At 34.3% G+C, this 26,415-nt stretch overlaps 1 long non-coding RNA gene across 3 annotated transcripts in view; it reads right to left on the reverse strand.

Annotated features, from left to right (window-relative positions):
- Positions 1 to 26,415, reverse strand: part of LOC115286439 — a 444,475-nt gene that overhangs the window by 67,501 nt on the left and 350,559 nt on the right. For all 3 annotated transcript variants that reach the window (XR_003906065.1, XR_003906062.1, XR_003906063.1), the window contains exon 5: positions 24,928 to 25,005. This is a non-coding gene — a long non-coding RNA (uncharacterized LOC115286439). The remainder of the gene's footprint in view (positions 1 to 24,927; positions 25,006 to 26,415) is intronic.

Here is a 26,415-nt window from a genome sequence, read left to right on the forward strand (position 1 = left end):
CATCTTTCAAAATTTGTTTTTTTTTATTTTTTTACCATTTATTTATTTTTGAGAGACAGAGAGAGAGAGAGACAGAGAATGAGCAGGGGAGGGGCAGAGAAAGAGGGAGACACAGAATCTGAAGCAGGCTCCAGGCTCCGAACTGTCAGCCCAGAGCATGATGTGGGGCTCAAACTCACACCACAAGTTCATGACCTGAGCTGAAGTCGGATGCTTAATCATTGACTGAGCCACCCAGGTGCCCCTCAAATTTGCCTTAAAAGTCAGTAATAGTTGGTTCAATAATAATTTCTCTCATTGTTTTTATACATTATATGTATTTCTGTCCCTAAATCTTGAAAAGAGTGGTATTCTGAGGAAATATATCTTATTTCTAAGATATATGTATATAATTCAGTTTTTTATTTTTCATGTATCTGTTTTTATTAATATATTTCTTTAGTTCACATATACTAAGGAAACTATATTTATTTTAAAATAGCTATAGAAAATTATCAAAATTGGAGAAAATAACATAAATGACAAAATACAATTCTCATTTTCTTTTAAAATGTTTTTTGGTAATGTACAAAATATACTTAAATAAATGTGAATAAACTTATAGAAGTTGATAGGATTTCTTCCATAAATTTTTGGTAGAATTCACCCAGTGAAGCCGTCTGGTACTGGTGCTTTCTGTTTTAGAAGTTTATTAATTATTAATTCGATTTCTTTAATAGTTTAGGCCAACTTAGATTGTTTATTTCTTCTTGTGTGAATTTTATAGATTGTGTCTTTCAAGGAATTGGTCTATTTCATCCAAGTGGACATAGAGTTGTTAATAGTATTTCATTATTATTCTTTAATGTCTGTGGGATCAGTTGTGATGGCCCTTCTTTTGTTTGTGATATTAGTAATTGTTCCCTCTCTCTTTTTTTCTTAGCGTGGCTAAAGGTTTATCAATTTTATTGATCTTTTAAAGTAAGCAGATTTGGTTTAATTATCTATTAACTTTCTGTTTTGAATGTACTTTTGGACTTACTTTGTTCTTCTTTTTCACGTTTTCTAAGGTGGAAACTCACATTATTGATTTTTCACATATTTCTTATTTTCTAATATATGTGGTCCCTGATTTTGCTGCATCCTACAAATTTTGATAAGCTGTATTTTCATTAAGTACAAAAATATTTCTAGGACATACATTAGCTGATATCATTGAGTCCACTTCCAAATATATTCTCTGCAAAGATAAATGCATTTTCTTTTTGCATTTACCTGATAATATTGGCTTGTATTCTCTTATCTCTTCATTATCCCCCTGAAAATTTGATAACGATTTTCAGTCTACATGTTCTCCTAACTTGTGTTCATGAAGAAAGACATAATAGAAAGCAACATAGCCAAGATATAAGGAGAGAAAATAAGGAGTTAGGGAAAGAAAAAATTGTTAAAAAGAAATTAGAACATAAATTTTCTAGTTTAGCAAATAAAAAGTATCTTTATACCTTCTTGCTTTCTAAGAAGAATGGGATGCTGTTAACGAGAGAGACTTTCCACAGCAACATGATCGGTGTGGGAATACAGGAAATAGGTGGGAGTTCGAGAACAACTCTTTGTAACAAACGGGAGAGAACTTTTCATAATAAAGACCTCTCAAAAAAAAATCAAGGATGAAGAAAACAGGAAAAAGCTAGGATACTCCCTATGAGAATGAAAATTAAGTAAGTTAGAGATAGACTTCTTTTTGGTAGCAAGGCTACAGAGAGAAATTTGGAGGACAAGAATTTCTACAAAGGATTGTGAAAATCTGGCTATAGACTTTTGACAGATTTTATTTACAATACAAAAATATCAAACGGCACACTGCTTACTAGCATGTTTCTACAAAAGGACCAAAGGAAGGCACCATGACATAGCCGCTGACATCTGAGTTACTCATTTGCACCATAAAACAAATTAAAAAGAGTAGTTCCATATTTTGGCCAATGGTATATTCATTACAAGAAGTGTGTAGGTGAAGAGTTCTGCCCTCTGCAATAATGGATTAAGTGAGTTGTACAAACTGTCTACATTTAATTGAATTAATTCACATTTGGATTACAGTTGTTTCACTGTTTTATGATACCCTATGATATTTCTTCATTTTAAATGTATTTCTCAAGTAAGATAAAACAAACCTCCAACAATAAATACATGACTGCTGAGAAGCTTTCTCTATTTGTATGGATTACAAAAGACATTTACGTGGGGTTTTGACTACTTTGATGTGTACATCTTCAGCTTACAAGATCTTCAGTGCAGCTGAAAAGTAACCAAATATATATTTTTAAACTAGATATTTTTACATAAGAAATACAGCCATTAACTAGACCATGTTCCTCATTTTCTACCCTGTCTTATTGACTTGAGCTTTCTCCCTCCCTCTCCCTCCCTCTGACTCTGTTTCCTGCTGGCTGGTGCTCTTTCTCTCTCCCTCTCTCTAAAAAAAAAAAAAAAAAAAAAAAAGTGTTAGCTACTTAGTTACTTTCAGGGAAAGTGTTAGTTACTTAGTTACTTTCATAGTCTATGTCCATACCACCCTGAATGCACCCTATCTTGTCTGATCTCAGAATCTAAGCAGGCTTCGGTGTGGTTAGTACTTGGATGGAAAGAGTTACTTGCATTTGTTAGAATATACAATTAGACAGATATCACAACCCTTTTTTTTTTTAGAATGACAGAAGTAATTATCTACAAGTTTCCCTATACCCCTCATCATATTTAATTTCATAACCCTTAACTCCCTGAGCAAATTCTTACAAAATCCCCATTCTAATTAGTAGGCCCCAATACTTGCCTTCTTGAAAATCCTACCAAGCTTGCTCTTGAATATTTATTGGAATGATCTGTTCCAGGCCTGTATGTACTAAGAGGCCTAGATGTTTTCCGAGAGGCAAACACAAACACTTTCCTTAGCTAATAGGGAAAACATTTTATGTGATTTGAAAATAAAACATGAAATGCACCAGCATGATTAAAGGAGTTTTCTTTATGTATCCGAAGAACATAAGATTAGACAAAATGTACTTTTGCTCCATAATAGTGTTAGTGGTATTTCATACTTCATTATCTCGTTAAGATGTCTCTTCAATGCCTGAAACTATAGGTCCTTTTTTGAGAGTAGTATAAACAAAAGGTGAAGTTTTATAAACTTTAAGAAAAACTATCTAAGAGTCGAACATATGTACTGAAAAAAAATTCATTTTGCTTTTATTATTTGTTACATTTTAAAATGTCAAATGTTGGCTTCACTAGTTTTAAAGGATGAACCAGGAAAATTGTCATCCAGATTTAGTTAATCTAGAAAAGGCTATGTAAATACAACAGTGTTCCAAAAACAAACAAGCAAAAAAACCAAATTAAATCACACACACACACACACACACACACACACACAAGCCAGAGTTGCTTTAAATTGAGTCAGCTTTCGACATGCTTTTAATGCAGGATGACTCAGCTGACTTAATGGTTAATAAAATGAACAGTTTCACATGCAGATTTTGGATTTTGGTGTGATACTGTTAAAAGAAAGATATATTCACTAATTTTTTATTAATATTAACAGAGAAAAACAAAGTGCAGCAAAGGTTCCACTAAGAGGAATTTGATTTTTGAAAGACAAACACATAGCAGATTAATGATTAGAAAGATTAGAGGAAGCTGATAAAGTAATTTAAAAGTAATTCCTTCATGTTTGGTTTACTTTAAAATACTATATTGGGTAAATAAGTTGAAAGAAATATAATCAGCAGTTTTCAGTGATATGAAATGACATTAATTCAGTGTATCAGCTTGCCTGCTTGTAGTTTGGAAGTTTATAAGATGCTATATTGCTGCTATATGCATAACAAAATTAAGAGATATTTCCAAACTAACCTATTAGTATTGTTTTGAAACTGACTAAAGCAGTTAGAATTTAATGTCATTTATTTGAATAGACATTCTTTATTCTTCATAGAGTGAAGAATTCAAGCAGTAATGGTATTTGGGAAGTTGAAAACTTGCTGGGTCCCACAGCTTTTTAAAGCTGTCACAATTCCTGAGGTGCTTGCTGTTATAATTTGGTTGAATCTAAGTCTGGAGACAGAGGAAGTGAGTGTGGGGGAAAACAAACATTGTTGAACACTGTGCTCTGCATATCAAGGTCATGACTGTTGATATGTTAGCCATGAATCATTCACACAGTAAAATTTTGTTCAGCAATACACTAACACACATCGTTTTTAGATAGTTTCGTAGACTTCCCATCAGGATCTAAGCAACCATGATATGGTATAAGGTGGTGAAATTCTATCCAGAGGAGCAGTGACGGAGAGGAGAGGAAGGGAATCCCAAAGATACTGCAGTAATTTCCTCCAAACCCCTGAGAACTAAGCACTTACTGAATGAGTGAGGCCAACATTTATATTTGTTAGCATTTCCCAGCATGAGTTCTAATAAACTATGTTTATTATCCCAGAGTAGTCTTTAATGGTGGAATAAATTAGAAAAACAAGTAAACAAAGGCAAAGAGGTTTTAGTACTATAGAGCTTAATAGATAATTTAATAAGTTAATAGGTAATAATCTCAAAAAGAGATTTATATTTTATTCCAACCTAACTAGTAAAAACCTTTGTCCTATAATATCTCTCTTAACCAATATTTTATGTACCACACTTTCGGACACCTATTAGTAATAAATGCACCATATAATATCCTGATTCCTGTTATTTGGCAAAGCAAGGGTTCTTGGTATAAAGGCAAAGATATGATTGTATAAAACTTTAGTTTTGGAAGTATTTCTATAAGAGAAAATGAAATCCTTTATAATATTACTTTATTTCTCTCATTTGGACATTTACAGACAGGAATTTGTAGAGCAATAATTTCATGTGAGATTCAAACCCTTGATTCTAATTAATTTGCGTTAATAAAATTATTCATTTCTATTTGAACTGATTAAATTAAAGCCTCTTGATCAAGATTATAAACCATAATAGATTCAAGTATTAGGTATAATCTGTTTATTCTGATTTGTTTCTAAGAAATTAGCTGCTACTGAGAGAAGAAAAAGTGTTTTCTTTTTTAAAAACATAGTTATATACAAAATTATTTGAAACGTAATATGGAAAGGCAAACAACCTAGAATAGATTAAAAAAAACAATTTTGAAAAAAGACAATAAAATGTGAGAAATCTTTCTATCTTGTATCATTGGATACTATTTAGCACAAAAAAACCCCCCAAACTATTGAGCACTGTAAAACTTCAGATGGATTTCAAGAGAATTATGCTGAGTGAAAAAGGCCAATCTCAAAAGATAATGTTATCTGTTATTTCACTGATACAGTAATCTTGAAATGTCAATTATAGAAATGGAGAACAGATTAGTGGTTGACAAGGGTCAGGATCAGGGGAGGAAGAAGGTGGCTGTGGCATTAAAAGCATAGCCAAACGAATTCTTATGGCAGAACTATTCTGTATCTTGACTGATGGTGGTAATAACACAAATCTACACATGTGACAAAGTTAGATAGAACTCAATATACACATGCACAAATATTATAGCACATAAAACTACTGAAATCTGAGTTGGATTGCATCAATGTTAATCTCCTGGTTGTGATAAATACCGGTTATGCAAGATGTTAGCATGAGGTTAGGGTGGGGAGTGGGGGGCAGGAACTGAGTAAATAGCATTGGGTAGCCTCTGAGTTATTTCTTACAACTGAATGTTAAGACTATAATTATCTTAAAATTAAAAGTCAAAAAAAGTAATAAAGGTATGGTTAATAGAATGCATTTGTAAAACATGAGGTCAAGTAAGGATTTATTTTCTGTCTTTATTATTTTAGTTAAAGGGCCCATTAAGAGATTATGTTAGGAAAATATTTTGTATAGGAAAAGTTCTGTTACTGATGGGAAGCTTCATGTGTTTCTAAAATGGGCTATGATACATCCTTATCCGTTATTAGGATGAGATTATAGCTGGACATGACTTGATTTTTCGTTTTGTTTTGTGTTTTAGTCTCCTTCAGTCTCTGATATAACTGGCCAAAGCCAGGTGCTTTATCCATCCTTTCACTTTCTGCTTCTTAAAGTAGGTAATCTCCTCAGGTAGCTTACTATATTTGATTGCTATCATACCAGATTTCATTTTTCATCCTGTTAAAGTTCTGGGAGTACCTCACTTTCCTTTAGGTGTTTTGACAGGAATTGGTTTCATGACGATTATCTCTATCGATGTTCTCATTTCATTTGTATTCTATTCATGTGATGTATGTTTCTTCCACTGTGGACAAAGCCTCAGTTAGAATAAGTTTTGTGTGTATCCTTTTATTCTTTAGCACAACTTAAATTAGTCTAAAAGAATGCCCCTATTATTTTATTTGACATATCTTCAAATCCCCCTTAAATAGAAATTTCTTGGGGTGCCTGGGTTGCTCAGTTGGCTGAGCATCTGACTTTGGCTCAGGTCATGGTCTCCCAATTCTTGAGTTTGAGCCCCATGCCAGGCTCTGTGCTAACAGCCCTAAGCCTGGAGCCTGAGTCAGATTCTATGTCTCCTTCTCTCTCTCTGCCCCTCCCCAACTTCCACTCTCTCTCTCTCTCTCTCTCAAAAATTAATAAATATTAAAAAAATTTAAAAAGAAACTTCATTAAATACCCCTTAAAGTAGAAACTTACTTAATTGTAGTTGACAAAATTAAAATACATATTTTCCTTTCCAATTACAAAATTATGTCATGAAAATATATATAAGCAAATAGAATCACTCACATTCACAAATAAGATCAATCAATCCCCTCATTCAAAAACAAACAAGATTCTAAAAGTTATCTTAATAAATTTTATAATATAATTTTATTATATTTTATAATATATATGTGTATATCTTTTTTCTCTCCCTAGAGAAAATAAAATTATATTATGCAAATTAGCTTACCTTTAAACGTTTCATATTATTAAATATTTTTTCTCATGTTGATAGACCACTATTAAATTATTTTCAAAGGTGCAATTAATATGTATATAGCAACATGTATGTAACCAAAATAATTAGAATTTATATAGTATCCAAATTTTCAATAGTCTAAGGAGTGCTCTAACGAACACCATTTCTCATACATTTTATTTATTATGCAGATTTCATTAAGTAAATAATGTGGATGACTGTTGAATTTTGGTGTGTTTTCTTATGCTTTACAGATACTTTAATATTAAGAGAATGTTTCAAAATTGTTTTTCATACAAAACAATTGACAACTCTGATTAGAAATTCATTAAAGTCACTATCCTGGTAAATACACCGTGTAGTCCATGGCTAATTCATGAGACAGTGAATGAATAAAGGCATTCTTTTTTATCTCATTGAGTTCTATACTTTCAGATGGCCAACCCTTGTTCTTATGCTTTAATATCCCAACAAGTTCATTACAGCATTCTTGTTCATTATTTAAATTAGCATTGTCACTATGTATTGGATTGCTTTTCCTTTACAGATTGTCTACTCTATACATATAGACTTCCAGAGGCTACTATATTCTTCAGCCACTAGTTTGGAACCCAAAGCTGATCCTTAAAAATATGTCTGAAAGACAACAAATGCAGAACTCAGAATATGAAAATCTTTGACCACCCAGTCTTTTTGATTTCCCATATTTTTCCAACCTTCAGAACATTTTCAGATACACAAAGACTGCATAGAAAATAAAATTTCATATTGCAAGCTAACAATTTTAGTATTTAGAAAGATAAATTATTGCATAAAATGTTAATGACACACTTTCATTGGTAAAATGTGGCAAGATAATAGCTACACATGTAAATGTGGAAAGATTTTCTTTCAAGATCACAGAAAGGGAAATAATTTCACCAACATTAGTGCCCTTCATTCTGTTTTTACTATAATCATTTTGATCCAGAGCTTGTTTCTGCACAAGATAGAGCCATGGGCACCTGTTTTTCCTTCCATTCCTATTAATTCCTTCTGGCACAGGACTGCAAGGCTAGCCTTTCTAAAATAGAACTCTAATAAGTTCACCCACTTGCTAAAAAGGAACAAAACAGAAATAACTGCCAATAACTCCTCATTGCCTACGGTTCAAACTTGTCAGGTTGTATTTTAAGGCACTGAGTAATCTGACTTCCCTACTGCTTCCCCAGATTCAACTCTTGTTATTCTTCTTCATGGATGCTGTGCTACAGTCAATCTGGACACCTGTGTCTCCTTAGCATACTATATTGGTTGTTGCCTCTACACCTCTCCTCACATTTTTGTTTTACTGTTTCATGATATCTTGACTTCCACTATTCTTTAAATCTTTTTATTTTTATTTATTTAAAAAATGTTCATTTATTTATTTATTTTGAAGGGGGAGAGACTGTGAGCGGGGGATGGGTAGAGAATCTCAAGCAGACTCCAAGGTGGGGCTTGATCCCACAAACCCATGAGATCGTGATCTGAGATGAAACCAAGAGTCAGATGCCCAACTGACTGAGTCACCCAGGTGCCCCCACCATTCTTTAAAATGTCACGTCACTAATAAACTTTCCACAGGCCAAAACATTAGTGATGACCTCATTGCTTTCTTGAATCTCCATTGTAGTTTAGCCTATTCTGCTTTTAACAAACTGAAACAAGAAATATTATATTTGTGAAATATTACATGTATATCAACATATAAAATGTAAATGTAATATATTTAATATTTTATACATGTAATATTTAATATTATATATATATATTTTATCTGATTCCTGACACAAAGCTCCCAAGATTTTTGTAATTTCCTGAGTGATAAGAGTGTTTAACAATGAACTCCTCAATTCCTTGGAATTTCCTGGATGATAGAAATGTGTTTTGCTCTAATGGGGTTACTCTTGGTAAGCTTCTGGATGGTGGCGGTGGGGGGCGGGGGTTGGTCATCAGAAAGACTAAGCCATGATTATAAATTAGAAGTTTCTGCCCCAACTTCCATTATCTGGACAGGGGAGAGGGCCTGGAAATAGAATTAACTGATCCTGCCTAAGTGACAAAGCTTCCATAAAAATCCCAATAGTATGGGTTTGGGGAGCTTCTGGATTAGTGAGCACTAGGAAGGTGGTGCATCTAAAGACAGGGAAACTCCATAGCTTGTCCTATGCATTTCTTTCATCTGTCTGTTCTTGAGTTGTATCTTTTTATAATAAACTGGTTATCTAATAAGTAAAGTATTTTCTTCAGTTCTGTGAGCTGTTCTAGCAAAGCAATCCAAGTTCAGGAGGGGTTCATAGAAACCTTCAATTTATAGCCAGTTGTCAGAGGATAGGTAAGAATCTGGACTTACGATCTGATTGTATCTGAAGTGGGGGTGAGGGGATGGTCTTGTGAAACGGAAGCCTTAACGTGAGGGCTCTGATGTGAGGTTCGGGTAGATCGTGTCAAAACTGAGCTGAATTGTAGGATACCAGCAGGTATTGCACAATTGCTTGATATGTGGAAAACCCACACATCTAGTATCAGAAGTGTTCTGGGATAAAGGAGAGAGTTTTTCCAGCACACAAACAGCGACAACAACAAACACCCAAATGATAAAATTATGCAAATTATAAAATTTATTTTATTGCTATCTCTAACCACTGTACTGTCAACACTTTGAAGTCAAAATTTGTGCTTTACTTTGTGTTGATCTATGCATGTATGCCATCCCAATCCCCAAATAATTACCATATTATTTTGCACAAATGTTTGTATAGTAAGAGTGTGCTGAATTAAAAAGAATTGCCAAAAATTGATCTATTCCCATTTACTTTGAAATTAAAGCTACTATTTTCTTATTTTATTAGTTTACTGAGTTCAGAATGTGATATGACTTTGAAAATTTGGTAGGTAGCATGTCCCGGAACAGAGCAATTGGCCTTGGGTTCACACTGGCATTTGGAGTTGGCAAACCCAGAAGATGCCACACTGCACTTTTCTAACTGCTGTTTCAGCTGAGGGTTTGATGTTGCATTTTTAAACTGAGCCAAACAAGTAGGGGAAATAATCATCAACCTTCAGATACTGTGGAGATTTAGGCCACATGATGACTTGCCTTAAAATGTCAGACAGGTTTCAGTCATATCAACGTGAGCTATCTTGAATGTCTGCTTTGGAGACATTAGTAACAACAACACCAACAATAATAAAAAGTCACTGCAACATTGTATTACATTTAAAAAATAACCTGGAATCAAGGAGATGTGGCTTTTATATATAATGGAATACTATATGGCAATGATAAAGAATGAAATCTGGCCATTCGTAGCAATGTGGATGGACATAGAAGGAGTCATGCTAAGTGAAATAAGTCAGGCAGAGAAGGACAGATACCATATGTTTGTACTCATAGGTCTAACAGGAGAAGCTTAACAGTGGTGAGGGGAAGGAGGAAAAATAATTAGGGAGAGGGAGGGAGGCAAATCATGAGAGACTCTTGAATGCTGAAAACAAACTGAGGGCTGAAGGGGGAGGGGGAAAAGGGAAGGGGGATGGACATGGAGGAGGGCACTGGTGGGGAAGAACACTGGGTGTTATATGGGAATCAATATGACAATAAACTATAAAAAATAAATAAATAAAAATAAAAATAACCTGGAAGATGGGATCAGAATGTGATGGCCAAAATATTGATCCTGGACTAGAAGTAGCAGGAAAAAATAACTATAGCTTATGTTTAATTTCCTTTATGATCCTAAAGTCTGAAGCCAAAGTTCTTAAAGAGAATATTAAGGAGACTAAAAAGATGGATATTTCATAGCTCCAAATGGGTATTTTTCCCTAAAAGTTGTAAAACATTTAAATGTAAGTGAAGATAGCTTTCTTCAGAATTTTCCCTTAATTTTTACTTTTTAAAACATTTAGACTTTCTGTAGTATTTAAAAATAGGCTTGGATGTGGCACTTAACAATAGTTTGGTGATGATGATACCTTTAGGATAAAAAAAGAGAGAGGGATAAACAGCAGCCTGTACCAAGGAAATGTCCTAATGAAGTCAGACAATGAACACTATGCGAACCACAAATAACACACCCTCAGCCATTCAACAGAGCCCATTAAAAAGTGCTTACAGAGTTCACAGTGAAGGACACACTTTGACTAAATGGAAGTTTTATAATTTTCAGAACTACTATCTTCCTAGTCATTGCAATGGCTTACTTGAATATGAGAGAAGTGATTTTTTGTTAATCACAAACATTCCCTGGGAAAACACCTGCTCTTTTTCAATTGTCTGTAGTTTTAATGGTACCATAAAGGAGTACTATCATGTCAAACAATGTCTTTTCTCTTAAACAGTCACACAGATGTTGGAATAAATGATCAACATTGACTTCTACTGCCTAATGTCCAAGAGTAATGGAAGCAGAGACTGTCGATATTTCCTATTGTTGAATTACAAAGTAAGCTGTTTAAAATTTCAACTTTTCGATCAGCACAAAGGCAAACATTCAACTTATGAGTTTCATGTTTTGAGTCAGAATTCTAGAGGAATCCAAAATAAGAAATTGATCTGGATTTTCTCTATCTTTTCCCATATATTCTTCATATATGTGTAATTATCTTCTTCCTAATGTGTTCATAAGAAATTACTTGAATACTATTTCAATCTTTTTTTTTTTAATTTATTTTTGAGAGACAGAGATAGTGCGAGCATGGAAAGGTGAGAGAGAGAGGGAGACACAGAATCCAAAGCAGGCTCCAGGCTCTGAGCTGTCAGCACAGAACCCTATGCAGGGCTTGAACCCACAAACTGTGAGCTCATGACCTGAGCCAAAGCCAGACGCTTAATCGACTGAGCCACCTAGGTGCCCCTCAATTTTCAGTACATTCTATTGAAGGAGTCTTTTAGTTCAGAAACAAAGAGCATGCTTGCTAATTATTTAGATAGGATTACATTATCTAAACAGGCACCCTATCAATGCTCTTTGCTATTGATAATGATTATTCAGAGATCCTGTCAGCATACTGAGCTGTGTAAGCAAGAATGGATTGTATCTTTCTGTCAGATATTAAATTTGTTCATTCATTTTCTCATTATTATACATTTATTTACTGACTATTGTATGGCAGGCATTATGCCAGATTCGAGGGAAATGAGAGAATACTAATGAACCCTTAATTCCCAGGAGTTTACCCTCTCAAAGAAGGTGGCAAGGATGTTACAGAAGTCTGTATGAGTAAGAATGAAGCCAAAGGAGAGAGTTGTTTTGTGAGCATTTAGGAGAAACAAATAGATAGAGCCACATTTTTTTAATGCTGTTTCTTTTTCATGTTTTTAATTTTTATGTTTATTTTACAACTGTCAGATTTGAAAAACAATCCACATTAGCTTTATGGTAGTATTTATGAGGAGTTGAAAGGACACAAGGAAGCTAGTGCTTCACATGCAGGGACATACAGAGTGGAATTAATACATTTTGTGAACTGTACCTCAGCATATTGAGAAGGCTGAGAGAGGAAGATATTAACACTTGAATGGTCCAACATATTTAAGACAGAGTGCCTGTTAACTCACCATGGGAAGATTTTTTTGCAGCCACCAGATTACTAGATGCTCCCTCACCTCCAAATCTCTGTTCTTCCACTAATAGAGCATCCTAGAGACCAAATTGGCCATGACATGAATTAGTAAAATGAATATGAAAAGAGAGTAGAGAGGTGACTAGTCATAAGGTGTATTTAAGCCAGGCAACAAATAAGTCTTATATATTGCTTCTGTCTCAGAATAGAAAATTTTCCTTTAGTTCCAGAATGATTTGATGTTCAGATTTAGAGCTTTTTTGTACAGTAAAAAATGGACTGATTCTCCAATCTCTGACTCCATATCTTTATCCATCAGGGGATAAAGATCAAAGAAATTGACAGGTATGTTAATAAAGAAGCCTGGATGGAAAAGAGTGAAGCCAGTGAATGAGTTATATAGAAACAAATAAATACTGCCATTCTGCTAAATCCTCTCACATTGACATATATATATTTTTTCCTTCAGACTGGTTGAGTACAACTGATTACATCTGTGATAAATTCCATCCATTTCTAGAATTGATCAGGCTGCAGAATCATTTATTATGAGTAGGCTAAAAAGTGGTGATAACTGAGGCTGCCACATCACTCTGATGAGGGCTTTTACTTCACCTCCTTTCTCTCTGCACTTTAAGAGAGGATCATTTCCACAATGGCTCGTTGCGTTTGGTAGCTATTGTTCTTGATTTCACTGTTCAATTTATCAAAGATCTAGAAATGTCTTATTTTCTGTGCATAGGTTTTATGGTAGTCGTATGTGTTATATTGACATTGTTCTCATTTTATTTATATTTACTCTTTGCAGGTGGTCTGCTGGAGGTGAGAGTATATTTTGTGTTTTCCTGCTATTCTTTGGCACAATTTAAAATTGATATGTCAGTTTAAAAGTAGGTATTTGAATAAGCATTATTTGAATGACATAATAACTTCCAAATTGCTTTAAAGTGAGTATTAGGCCAATTCTTGTTTCTGCCTCTATGCGATGTCTAAACTTGAACAACTCCTCAGAATTCTCTAGATTTTGGTATTTTTACCTATAAAATACAAGAGCCTAGATTGTCTTGAAGTTAACTTTCAGTAGTAAGAATATATTCTAAATTCTATTACAAATCACTTCCTGATGCTGTGGGGCAAATAATAAAGTACTGGGTAGAAGAATCAGTAGATTACCTGAAGAAATAACAGCTAGAGAACTCTGAACTTAATTAAAGGCATGGGTAATGGGGAGACACAAAGATCATTCTGAATATAGATATAAAGAAGGTACAAAAATAAAAGATTTCCTGTTGGTGTTTTGAGTCTTTGGGATAATTCCTTGGGTGGAGGATTTTATTGCATATTCAGTGATCATTTCAGAATAATCCTATAGTGTTCTAAGCCTTAGTGTTAGAAAATTCAGTAAGTTCTTAACCTCGAAAAGCTCATGTATGTACGTATACTTATTGAAAACTTAAAATGTGGTAATTACTGTTACATTAGAAACATTAGAAAGCTAATGCTAATTAGAAAACAAATATAAATATTTTATCTAAACTACATAAAGGAATGATATACATACTGCTAAGTCTTGATAGTAAGTATTAAATTGGTAGCTATTTTAAAAATTCAATCACAACAAATAGCTTGCTAGAGACTCCTAATGTTGGAGACAAAATCTTCTAATGTAAGGTCAAAATCCTTTAAAATTTTTTTTTAAATTTTTTTTTAAAGAGAGAGAGAGAGAGAGAGAGCATGAGCAGAGGAAGTGCAGAGAGAGAGAGACACACAGAATCCAAAGCAGGCTCCAGGCTATTAGCTGTCAGCACAGAGCCCGACACCGGGCTTGAACTCAAGGACCACTAGACCATGACCTGAGCTGAAGTCAGATACTTAAACCAGACACCCCCAAATCATTTTTTAAATGAAAATAAATCCAGTCATAATCACAGATAAATGTGAAGTCAGATAAGAGGAAAAAAATTATTTACCTAGCTTTTTGTTCAAATCATCTCTTAGGCTTAATTGTAATAAACTGTATACAGAACATTTGTAGATTTGTCTTAGTGTAACTTAGAAGACACTTCCATAGAAATTAAAAACGGTACAATTCCACTAAACCTTTATTGGTCTAGTTTATCCTAATTGCGAGTGAACTAGTGAAATATATAAAATTCCTAGTACTAATTCTGCCCTCTAGATAGTGTCAATGGCTAAGATTGAATGAGGTCATCAGTGTTTGATGTTTATGTTGTGCAAAAAGGAACAGATGACATGATGCATTAGTAGGCACAGGTTTCTTTAAAGAAAATGTAGTGTTTACCTCTCTATTAATGTCATTATGAGACGTAAAGTGCAATTGAGGGGGACAGAAGAAAAATAATACAGTAGTATTTTGGATTTATGTTTTTAAGAGAATGCTTACCAGAATTCATTTCTAGAGTAAAAAATCCTTCAATTGGTCGCTTTGTATTTAGAAAAATCATTACCAATGTTTTTGTTTTTTTTTTTTTTTTGCCACTCATTCTTTGACTCAAGCTCAATTAAAACCTATTTGTTTCATTTTTAGGGGGCATGAAAAACTAAATAAATACATCCAGTCATTTGAAGAAGGGTCTTCCTACAAAACAGCCTTGTAGGCTTACCAATAACCTCCAGGTTGTTAAATCTTGCTGTCGATTCTTAATCCCATGTAACTTAAACTTTTGGCTGCATGTAACAGAGTAAATACATATTTTTCACTTAACTTTCAGGGTTGCACATTTATGTCTTTCTTCTCTAGCCCACGGGCCAAATTTGCTGCTGCTTCTTGTTCCCTAATCTCTACATTTTAGATTGTATCGGATCTTAGTCCTTAAACTCTTCTCTAATTTTTATCCACTACTTTTGTAAATACCTATAAATCCATAGCTTTAAATACACAGCATATACTGATGACTGCTACGACTCCCAGCTTACAGCTCTAGCCAAGCCCTATGCCCTGGACTCCAGAATTATATGTCAAAGTGTGTATTAGATCGCTGTACTTAGATGTTTAGTAGACACCATCAACTCAATATGTAAAAAAAAACCAAACAAGGTTCTAGGATGACACACTCCGCAAACCTGCCTGTATCCCAGGCTTGCTCAGAGTAGTAAATGACAGCTCTATCTTCAATTTGTTTAAGATAAAGACCCTGTAGTCATTTTGCTCCCTTCTTTGATATGCCACATCAACGTATTATCATATGTTGTTGGCTCTGCCTTCAAAACCCATCCTGAGTTTACTACTTCTTAACACTTCCATTGTTATTACTTTGTCCAAGTAATGATCATATCTCGCCTTCATGATGGCAATATCTTATCAACTAACCTGTCACTCTGATTTTATGCCTGTCTTCCTAAAATGTATTTTCAACTCAGAAATCAGAGTGAGACTTTAACAATGTCAATTTATGTTGCTCCTTTCTTCAAAACCGTCCAAAATCATCCAATCTGTCAGATAAGAAATATGGTTCTCATAAGGACCAGTAATGCTTACTTACCTCTTTGATCGGATCTTTTACAAATTTGTCCCTTTCTTACTTCATTCCATGTTTATAGGTCTACCTGCTGCTTCTTAAACAAGCCAGGTCTGTTTCCACCCTTGCATTTATTTCAATTTGTATTCACTATTCCATCTGCCTGAAATGCTCTTCTTTCCAATAGGCAATAATGTGTTTCAAAATACTTTCTTCAATTCCTTTTCCAATATCATCCCTTCAGTGAGTCCTTCCCTGGCCATTGTGTCTGAAGTTGCAGCCTCTTCCAAGGCCACCACAGTTTCTAGATTGATTTTCTGCTTTGTCTCTTTAAAACTAGTTGGTTTTGAATATGTGAAAATTATTTTATTGATCTTGTTTATTGTCTGTTTCCACTTCTAGATTATAAGTCCAATGACAGTAGAGTTTTTATTCTTTTTTTTTTTTTTCTTCCATAACTTTATCTCCATGGCCTGGAAAGGAGCCTGGTATCTTATATTCTCAATAGATGCTTAATGAATGAATGAATGTAAAATAGACACTGCTACTTTTTATACTATAAATGAGGCATGATGTCCTCACCTCTCTGTCTTACTGTCCAAAACCTCCAGATTATCTCCAGAGATACTTCTATTTTTTTCTCTTTATGAGATCTTGTTGTAAAGGATTTTGTCTTCTAAACAGATTTCCTTGAATAATGCTTTTCCAGGTTGGCATTAATGAGACATATACAAGAGCCAGTCAAAGACTGTGATGAGCATGAGTTAGAGCACTAATATGATGACATATGGTACCATTTATAAGGTTTGGTATTTTAATTATTTTGTGCAGTGCTTGCTTCGGCAGCACATATATTAATTATTTTGTGCAGTCTTTTTCAGAACGAGAGTATGATTCTCCTTAAGCTTTTGAATGATGAAGGTTAAGAGTCCCCATTTCTTTCATGGCCCTTGGAAAGCTGATAAATGTCTGAATGGCAACAAAGTATGACAAATATTAACATTAATCAGTGTTGCTTGTTGTGTTCTGAATTTGGAGTCTATGGGACAGGACCTCCCATCTAGCTGCCCCTGGGCTTCTTAACCCTCAAATCATTTGTTTATTCAGCAATTATTTCTGTGCTTGCGATGTGCCAGGCCCGGGGCTAATACCCAGAATATAATAAGCATATCAGACCACTGCTGTCAGGATACTAAGTCATCAGTCAAATAAGAACACACAATGTACAATTAGATACTATCACATACTATAAAGGAAAGGATTCAGAAAATAAATTGTTGATACAGCGAACTCTTCCTGACAGAGAAAGTGTTTAGGATAAGCTTGCTGAGACTGTGGGACAGTCTAGGGTAGAAATTGGTGGGCTCATGTTTTGAGGCTGCTGGGGACATTGATAGCTGAGGAAGTGAAAGAGCAGCATAGCTAAAATCTATATGACAAAAGAAAGAATGGCATACAATAAATTGAGAGACATAGGAAGCCTTATAGACTAGTTTAAGATTATTAGATTTTAGACTAAAAGCAATGCATATACATAGCATGGTTTCAAGTAGGGGAACAATGTGATAATATTTGAATTAAAAAAAATCATTTATACTTAAAAATGTGTTTTCCACAAAATTTGACCAAAATGATTTGATTCAAGCAACTGAGTCATATTAAAGAAAAGGAAAGGTATAGGTCAAAACTGAGCATTTCTGTCATTACTGGGTTCAAAATGAATCTTAATTTTTAACATTCCAAAACAATGTGAATGTGAAGAAATATGCCCTTGTAAATTCCAAGTGCCATGAAAGAATTTCTAATTTAGGTACAATGCCATCTATGTTCGATACTGCATTTCTGGGTGGGAAGCTTTTTGCGCATTTCCCATAATGAATTTCAGAGCCTTGGTTTCAGACCTTGTCCTCATACATTTTTCTAGTCATGTGATACCAACACTGAAACTTTTAACTCATCAGGAAAATATGTTGTACGGTTGCAGGGGCCAAGAGGCAAGGATGGACATGAATACACCATGACACAATCACTAACTTTTTCTTCTTTAAAGAAGTCCTTGTTTAACATTGAAAATGTATCGATGGAGTAAGATGAAAAAAGAATAGCTCTTTCTTTTATTCCTTCTCTTCATATTCCATTTCCTCTGTAATGGGAAGGGAAATGGAAAACATAGTTCCTTGGAAAAAACAATCTTATCTGAAATATTTTGTGTGTGCTAAACATTTTGTATGTTACCAATAGCTAGGAATTCTTAATAGTGGGATATTGCCAAACTGATGAATTAATTCACTATGAAGTTTAAGGATATACGAACTCTCCACAGAAAGTGGAAATGTGTACCTAACAGAAAGCTGACTTTCAATGGTCTCCAGGTGAAAACAGTTACAGGTAAGTCTAGACTATTTGTTCTTAGTCCCAAATGCACATAAAAATCACATGCAGATGTTTTAAAACCATCTAATAGACAGCCACTTGCTGGCCAATGAATAAGCTTCTCTGGGTTGGCCCTTGAGCACAAGTATCTTTAAAATCTCTGTAGACTTCAGAAATGCATTCGGGTTTGAGAATCACTGGTCCAGACAAGGGATCTTTTATTTTAGTTGAATTTTTCTTTACCTCCATCATCTCTCCTTTCCAATTGTTTCATGTTCTGTAGTCACATTACTTTCTTCAAAGACAAACTTTACAGAATGTTTAGACAAGAAAAAAAAGGAGAAACAATTCGTAGTATACTGAGTTCTATTATTTGCAACTCCTGATTGCACCCTCCTATTCAGACCTTCTGTCCTATTCAGCCTTGCCCAGGGGATAGCCACTTCACCCTGGATTATTGTAACTATCATTTTGTTTGTTTCTTTCTGTTACAAATCAATATTTCATATTCTTATTAGACTATATCCAAGTACGTTTTTTATTCTGCCATTGTACTAAAGAAGCACCAGCATTGGTTCTATATATTATATAGAATTATATATAAATAATACATATATATACATAATATACACATTACACATGCACATATATATGCATATATATGTTATATATACATAATATACAATGTGTATATTATGCGTATGTGTGTGTATATATATGTATATACATATATATGTACACACACACACACACACACAAACACATATATATATATATATATATATATATAAACCCTCCACTATTGCTCCAGTATCATATTCTTAGCTTTAGCAACCTGCTTGTTCTCATCATAGAGGGTTTTCTTTTGTGTTTTCATCTCCTTGTTACCTGGACAGGTCTATCATCCACATTTGCTTTTCTTTGCCTAAGACCTCTTATAAATCTTATTGTCCATTAAACTGCCCTTCTGCAGTTTACACTGATTATCCCCTTTTTAAAGTTTCTATTTCTTTTTTAAATTTTTTAATGTTTATTTATTTTTGAGAGACAGAAAGAGCAAGCGCAGGGGAAGGGCAGAGAGAGAAAGAGACACAGAATCCGAAGCAGGCTCCAGGCTCTGAGCTGTCAGCCCAGAGCCCAATGTGGGGCTTGAACCCATGAACCATGAGATCATGCTCTGAGCTGAAGCTGGCTGCCCAACTGACTGAGCCACCCAGGCTGAACTGCTATTTCTATATACTGCATTCGGAGGATTAGAGTCCTGGTATTTTCTAACAGTTTTCTAAATATTACTCAATATTCAACAATTATTTAAGTTTTAAAAATTCTTATTTTTTTATTTGAGAGAGAGAGAGAGACAGGGAGGGAGAGAGAGAGGAGAGAGAGAGAATATGTAAGCAGCAGGGAAGGGACTGAGGGAGAGGGAGAGAGAATCTTAAGCAGGCGCCATGCTCAGTGTAGACCCTGATGCCAGGCTGGATCCCACGATCCTGGGATCATGACCTGAGCTGAAAACAAGAGTTGAATGCTTAACTGACTGAGCCACCAGACACCCTATTTAATAGTTTTTGACATCAGAAACCAAGGTGTATATTTTTTGTTATGTCATCTAGAGCATCTGTGGACTCCAAAACTCACAGTGATGGCTCTGTGGTAAATACCTAATGATACTAAATATAATCCTTGACTCCTTCTAACTCATTTCCCTTATCCATGTAACTTTTCAGGGGTAGCGCCATAAAATTTTAATCAGTGAATCTCCTGTGTCTGTATCATTCTCTGCTTCTAGGACTGCTTTTACCACATCCATTTTAATGGCCTATTTGCCTACTTCCTGTAATTACTGTATTGTGCCCTCTTGTGGGTAGGAGCCACATCTTATTTGCTCACTAGCATTTTGAAGAGCTGCTCTTCTTCTTAGTTCCCTAGGTTGGTTCGTGTATTCTTTGGTCTGCCTTTATCATCTTGTACATCTTCTATTATAACACTTTATCTTAAATACCAAGCTAATAACTATATAAACCAATGCAGTTCTCAGCCAAGAGTGATATTGATCCCTGGAGGACATTGGCAATGTCTGGAGATATTCTTGTTTGTCATAACTGAGGAACTATTGACATGTAGTAACTAGAGACCAGGGATGATGCTAAACACCCTTTAATGAATGGGATAGAGCCTTCCAGACCAACAGAGAATTTTCTAGCCCAAAATGTCAGTAGTGACAAGGTTCAGAAGCCCTGATTTAACCCTGGAGTAGAGCACAATGTTCATGGATATATTGGTATTCCTACCAATAATAGATACACAAGAACACTTGTATAATTGAATGGTGAAGGCTAAGCAAGTCAATTAGTTCTGAAAAATAGCACCATGCCTATTTCATTCATCCATCACTCCATCCATCTATCCATTCATTGATTCATAAGTACTTCTTGATCATCTCCTATGTCTCAGGCATGGCACCAAGTAATATGCACACAGTGGATTCAAGGATCACTCAAGATTTTTGTATATAGTAATAAATACAGATAAATGCAAAGGCAATTTTGCAACATTGTATGTACCCTGATAACGAAGTGCTGGGTTTTATGAAAGCCATGGCTAAAGAAGGTCACCTAATTCAAATTTGAGGGTCAAGCACCCTGTTTTCCAGCCAAGATTTGCAGAATGAATGAGTCAACAGGAAGGTGAGATACAGAGAAACACACACACAAATGGCCAGAGGCTAAAAACAACATTCTATACTTCCAGAATTATGAACAATTAGGAAAGGTTCAAGTACAGAGTGCAATGAAGTACCTAAAAGTGATGGGTCTAGAATAATAAATACGAGTCATGTTAAGAAGTTTGGATTTCTGATAACATAGAATTTTTAAGCTGAGTTATAAAATAACATAATGCAAGATATTACTGTTATTTTTACTCTTACTATAAATGTTATTATTATTCCTTGAAAAAAGTTAATAGGAGGATAAGAAATTGAAAATAAAACAGAAATACTTAATAGGGTATACTTTAAAACAAAAAGTTCAAGCATTCATAAATGCTAATAAGTGTGCTTTTACTTTTAGTCCTATTTTTGCCCTGCTTCTGCATCCAATGCAATTTTATATGTCTGTCTTTTAGGAAAATTGGAACTGTTTATATGTGCTTTACTAGGCAAATGATGCTTGACTGTGAAAACTTCCATAATCACAACCTGCATGAAAACATCCACAATGGGAAAATGGAAGATAGGATAATCTAATCTAATTTGATTATACCTTATCAAGAGGGAGGAAACAATTTTAAAAATACAGGTGAGTACACAAGGATTTAGGTAGTAGAGTAAAAAGTTTAAGGCAGGAGTTACTTACAAAGGCTCTCTTGAGCCTTTCTAGGTCCCTCTGTGAAAGAAAAAGGCATTAGAACATCCATTAAAGTCTACAAGTAGAAGCTACAAGGTGGAAAGTGTCCTGATACTTTTATTAAGGACTTTATTTTCATTTCAGTTCTGGTCTTGTGAAAGTTGCCCTGAAATGTCCTTCATAGTTTTAACAATTTGTTACTTTCCCACCTCTCTAACTCATGTTCTCAGACGGATGAAATATTATTAACAGTACCGTTTACACACCACTTCATAGTTTACCAAATGCTTTAAATCTGCATTATCTTAATAAAATATTGGAGGCTTGATTTTCACTAGGCTTCACCTAATCACTGTATTTTTGTCTTTGATTAAAAAACTTCACAAGGTGAACAAGAGAAAAAATGTGATCAATACAATTCAAATAATCAGCAACTAGTGAGACATTCTCACACCCATATTTTTAGTTTTAAATGTTATAGCTTATTTGATTTTTAATTATGTATGTCCAAAACACAGAGGATACTTAATCCTGAAGATAGTTTTTTGGTTTGTTTTTGAGTTTTGTGTGTGTGTGCGCAATCTTTTGGCTTTCATGATTGGCATCATTTTAAAACTAAGGCCTCAGAACATATGTGTTATCTTATATATTCATGAGTAAGATAATCTATCATTCATATATATTTAAGAAAACATAGCAGTAGGTGAAATCTGTACATTATTCTTTTTAAGCAAGCAATTCATTATTTTGGTTTCAGGTAAAAAATACTTTGTGAAAATAATTAAATAAGGCAAATTTATTGTGTGGTGGCATTTTCTTACTGAAGTGGCAATATTTTCCTGATTACTTATTTGGAAACTATAATAGAGAAGCACGTTGTTTCAAAAAATAAATAACACACAAGATATTCATGAAGAAGGGAAAAAGAACTAGCAGCAGAGGAAAGGTGTAAAGACATTCACTGCGTTTGGGAATAATCTGTAAGAAGCAAAAGTTGCTGACATATCTCTTCAAAAGGATGGATACCTAATATGTTTGGTGGATAAAAGAATTTTTAGCAGAGGAGTTACCTTTAGGCTTTGCTTAAATTTCACACACCAGCCTTAATAGCAGGTACACAATTACAGTGTCCTTTCCAAAATATGTATTATGTTTCTTCCAAATTTTTGAGGACAAAATATTTTGCCTTCAGAGTATATAATTTTTCTTTTAAGTATTGTTTTTCAAATAAACTTTATATTGTAGACAGTATTTAAGAAAAGCTTTGATGTTAGTACAGAGACTTCCCATATGCTCTATACTATTTATCCACTTATTAACATTTCATATTAGTATGCTACATTTGTTATAATTTATGATATCGATACATTAGTAACTAAAGTTCATACTTTCTTCAGATTTCCTTAGTTTTTAACATAATGTCTTTTTTTCTGTTCCAAACTCCCATTCAGGATACCACATTACATTTAATTGTTTCTTTATCAGTTGCCTGTGGCAATTTCTTATACTTTCCTTGTTTTTGAAGGCTATGACAATTTTGAAGAGTAGTGATAGGTATTTTATATAATGATCCCCAAATGGTTTTATCCTGTGTTTCTCTTATGGTTAGACTGAGATTATGGGTTTTGGGGAGGAAGACCATGGAGGCAAAATGCCATTTTTCATTACATCATACCAAAGGTACATACTATCAATGTGACTTACCTTGATCACCTGGTGAGATAGTGTTTGTTAAGTTTCTCTACTGTAAAGCTATTCATTGTTTCTCTTTTTGCATACTGTATACTTTGGAAAGAAGTCACTGCACATGACCCACTGTTAAAAAGTGACCATTATACTCCATTTCTTTGTAGGCAGAGTATATACAGAAATTATTTGGAATTATTCTGTAATGGAGATTTTTATTCTTTCTCAATTTAAAAATCTATTCAATCATGTATTTACATTAATGTGGACTCAGGGACATTTATTTAATGTAGTAGTTTGTAATCTAATACCACTTCACTTATTTTCTTGCTCAAATTGTTTCAGCTTTGGCTACCAGAAGCTCTTTAAACTGGCTCCTGAGTCCCTTTGTCAAAACTCCATCATTGTGGTTTCACTTTTTTTTTTATTTTTTAAGCACTTTTTTTTTTTTTTTTACCCTGCAAGATTCTACAGGCTCACCTTTATATTTCCTGCCCCATTCCTAGATTGAGCCATTTCTCCAAAGATCCTGGTTCCCTTTACTGAAAGATGGTATTAGAAACCAAGATCTAGGCACTAAGGTATTCTCATTGCATTTGGGGTATTATTGCTTCTAGGCCCTCTCATTTGACAGAGCAAAGAAATACATGTGCATATTATATTTATTTCAGCATATACACATACCTATACATATTTCTATATGTAACTATCGTTATATTAAGTTAAACATGAGCTTGTGCTAATTCTCCAACTCCAATCCATTACCACATGGATCATTTTTCCTGTTCCCCTTGTTTATCTGTAATCTCCCATTCTAAAAGTAAGGAATCCAGCCCACCACACCTACTGTCCATACACTTAATTTTTCAAATCTAGTATACATGTATAGCAGGATTAGAATTGTTATCCCAAACTCCCATGGGGATCAACCTTATCAACTAGACTCTAATTCTTATGCACTGGTGTTTTGCCTTTAGTCTTACAGACTCCACTCTTTACCAAAGTTATTTAGTACTTTTTATCTTTACTCCCTTTAGTGAGATTGTTTCATATGGTTTCACATGGCTAAATTGTTTGGTTATGTTCTATATTCCATTCTAGAACCCCCTAACCTCCTATTGATTTTTAAAAATTTGCATAAAGATTCACTCTGTGCTATAAAGTTACATGGATTTTGAAAAATGGATAGTATGTCACCCCAATGAAAGTATCATAAAGAATAGTTCTACTGCCCTAAAATATCTCCTGTACTTCATCTATTCATGTTCTTTCTTCTTCCCATCTGCTCTCCTGACAATCGCTGATCTCTTTACTGACTCTATGTTTTGCCTTTTCCAGAACATCACATAGTTGGCCATCAAGCTAGTCTATAACCAGGCTTCTTTACCTAGCAATATTCATTTAAGGTTTCTCCATATCTTTCTATGACTTGATGGCTCATTTCATTTTACTACTAAATAACATTCCATTGTATAAATGTGCCACAATCTATTTATCCACTCACCTTTTAGAGGACATCTTGCTTTCTTCAGTTTTTGGCAATGTAGGAATAAAGCTGCTATAAACATTCATGTGGAGATTTCTGTGGAGACATAAAGTTTCAGATCAGTTTGGCAAATACCTAGGAGCACAATTACTGTAGAGTCTGATAAAATTATATCTAGTTTTGTGAGAAACACCCAAACTGTCTATTAAAGGGGCTATAACATTTTGCATTCCAAGCAGCAATGAATGAAACTCTATTGCTTTGCATCCTTACACAGATGTGTTTTGAAAATATCTATCCCCAATCTGTGTGTGTGTATGTGTGTGAATGTTCACTTTTATTAATAATGTCTTTTATATACAGAACTTTTAAATTTGAATAAAAGCCCAACATCATTTTTTCTGTTCAGATGTTTGTGAGGTTTTGGTATAAATCTACATTTTTACATCAGCTTACTAAAACCTTGTTCTGAATTTTATTATGTATTGAGATTTTCCTTGTGGCCTAAGAATCTATTCTAGAAACATTATATCTATTTATAAAAAGGGGAAGCACATTCTCCTGGTTTTCCTTTCATCTGTCTGAACTTTTTAAATCCTCTCCTATGATGCTGGGGCTCAATCCTGGGCATACTTATCCTTGTATTTTACTTTTCACCTTTATCCATTCTGACAAGCACTCAAAGCCTTTTTTTTGCCTGCTTCCAACTTTATTTCTCTAGTGAAAATATTTCTTTACTGTCAGTCTTATGTATGCAGCTGTTTACTTACATAACCACACATATAAGCTACAAACATCTCAAACTGTCCATATTCATTACTGCATTTTTTACATCCGTTTACTACCGCCACCTCTGCCCCACTTAGTTGCTCAGGCCAGAAATCTTGGTATTATCCTCCACTATTTATCCTCTCCTGAACTCTGACTTGACATCCCCCAGTAAAGCCTTTTACTTTAATCTATCCTCTTTTCTTATTCTTCACTTCCACTTCCCAATCCCAGTCACCACAATCTCTCTTGGACTATAGCAGTATGTTTATTGCTTTCCTTGCTTCCATTGTGACTCTCCTCTACTACTTTTCATATGTAACCTCAACTTTGTGCTTCTCAATGACTTCTTATTTTAGTTAGCATATAATTCAAATCCCTAAGTGGTATATCAGGCTTTATCCATAATTACTTATGAGGCTACTTTTCCTCTTTACTAATTACACTCTAGTCCCCTCTAAAATTTCAACTGGGTTCCAGCTCTTTTTTCCCCTGAAGCTTTTATGAAAACAGTTTGGTTATCTTGAATATCTTTTTTGGCCATTGTTTACTTAGTCAGATTCTAACTACTGTTCAGGACACAGCTTGTTGCAATATTTTGGAAGAACATTTCCCTGACATACCTATATCAAACATCTCTCTTTTAGGTCCATTCATACTACTCTGGCATTTTCCTGGTTATTTTCTCCTATACACTTCCACATGTGGATAATCACATTCTATTACACACACAAAAAT

The sequence above is a fragment of the Suricata suricatta genome, chromosome 3, assembly GCF_006229205.1.
Source record: "Suricata suricatta isolate VVHF042 chromosome 3, meerkat_22Aug2017_6uvM2_HiC, whole genome shotgun sequence".
NCBI lineage: Eukaryota > Metazoa > Chordata > Mammalia > Carnivora > Herpestidae > Suricata > Suricata suricatta.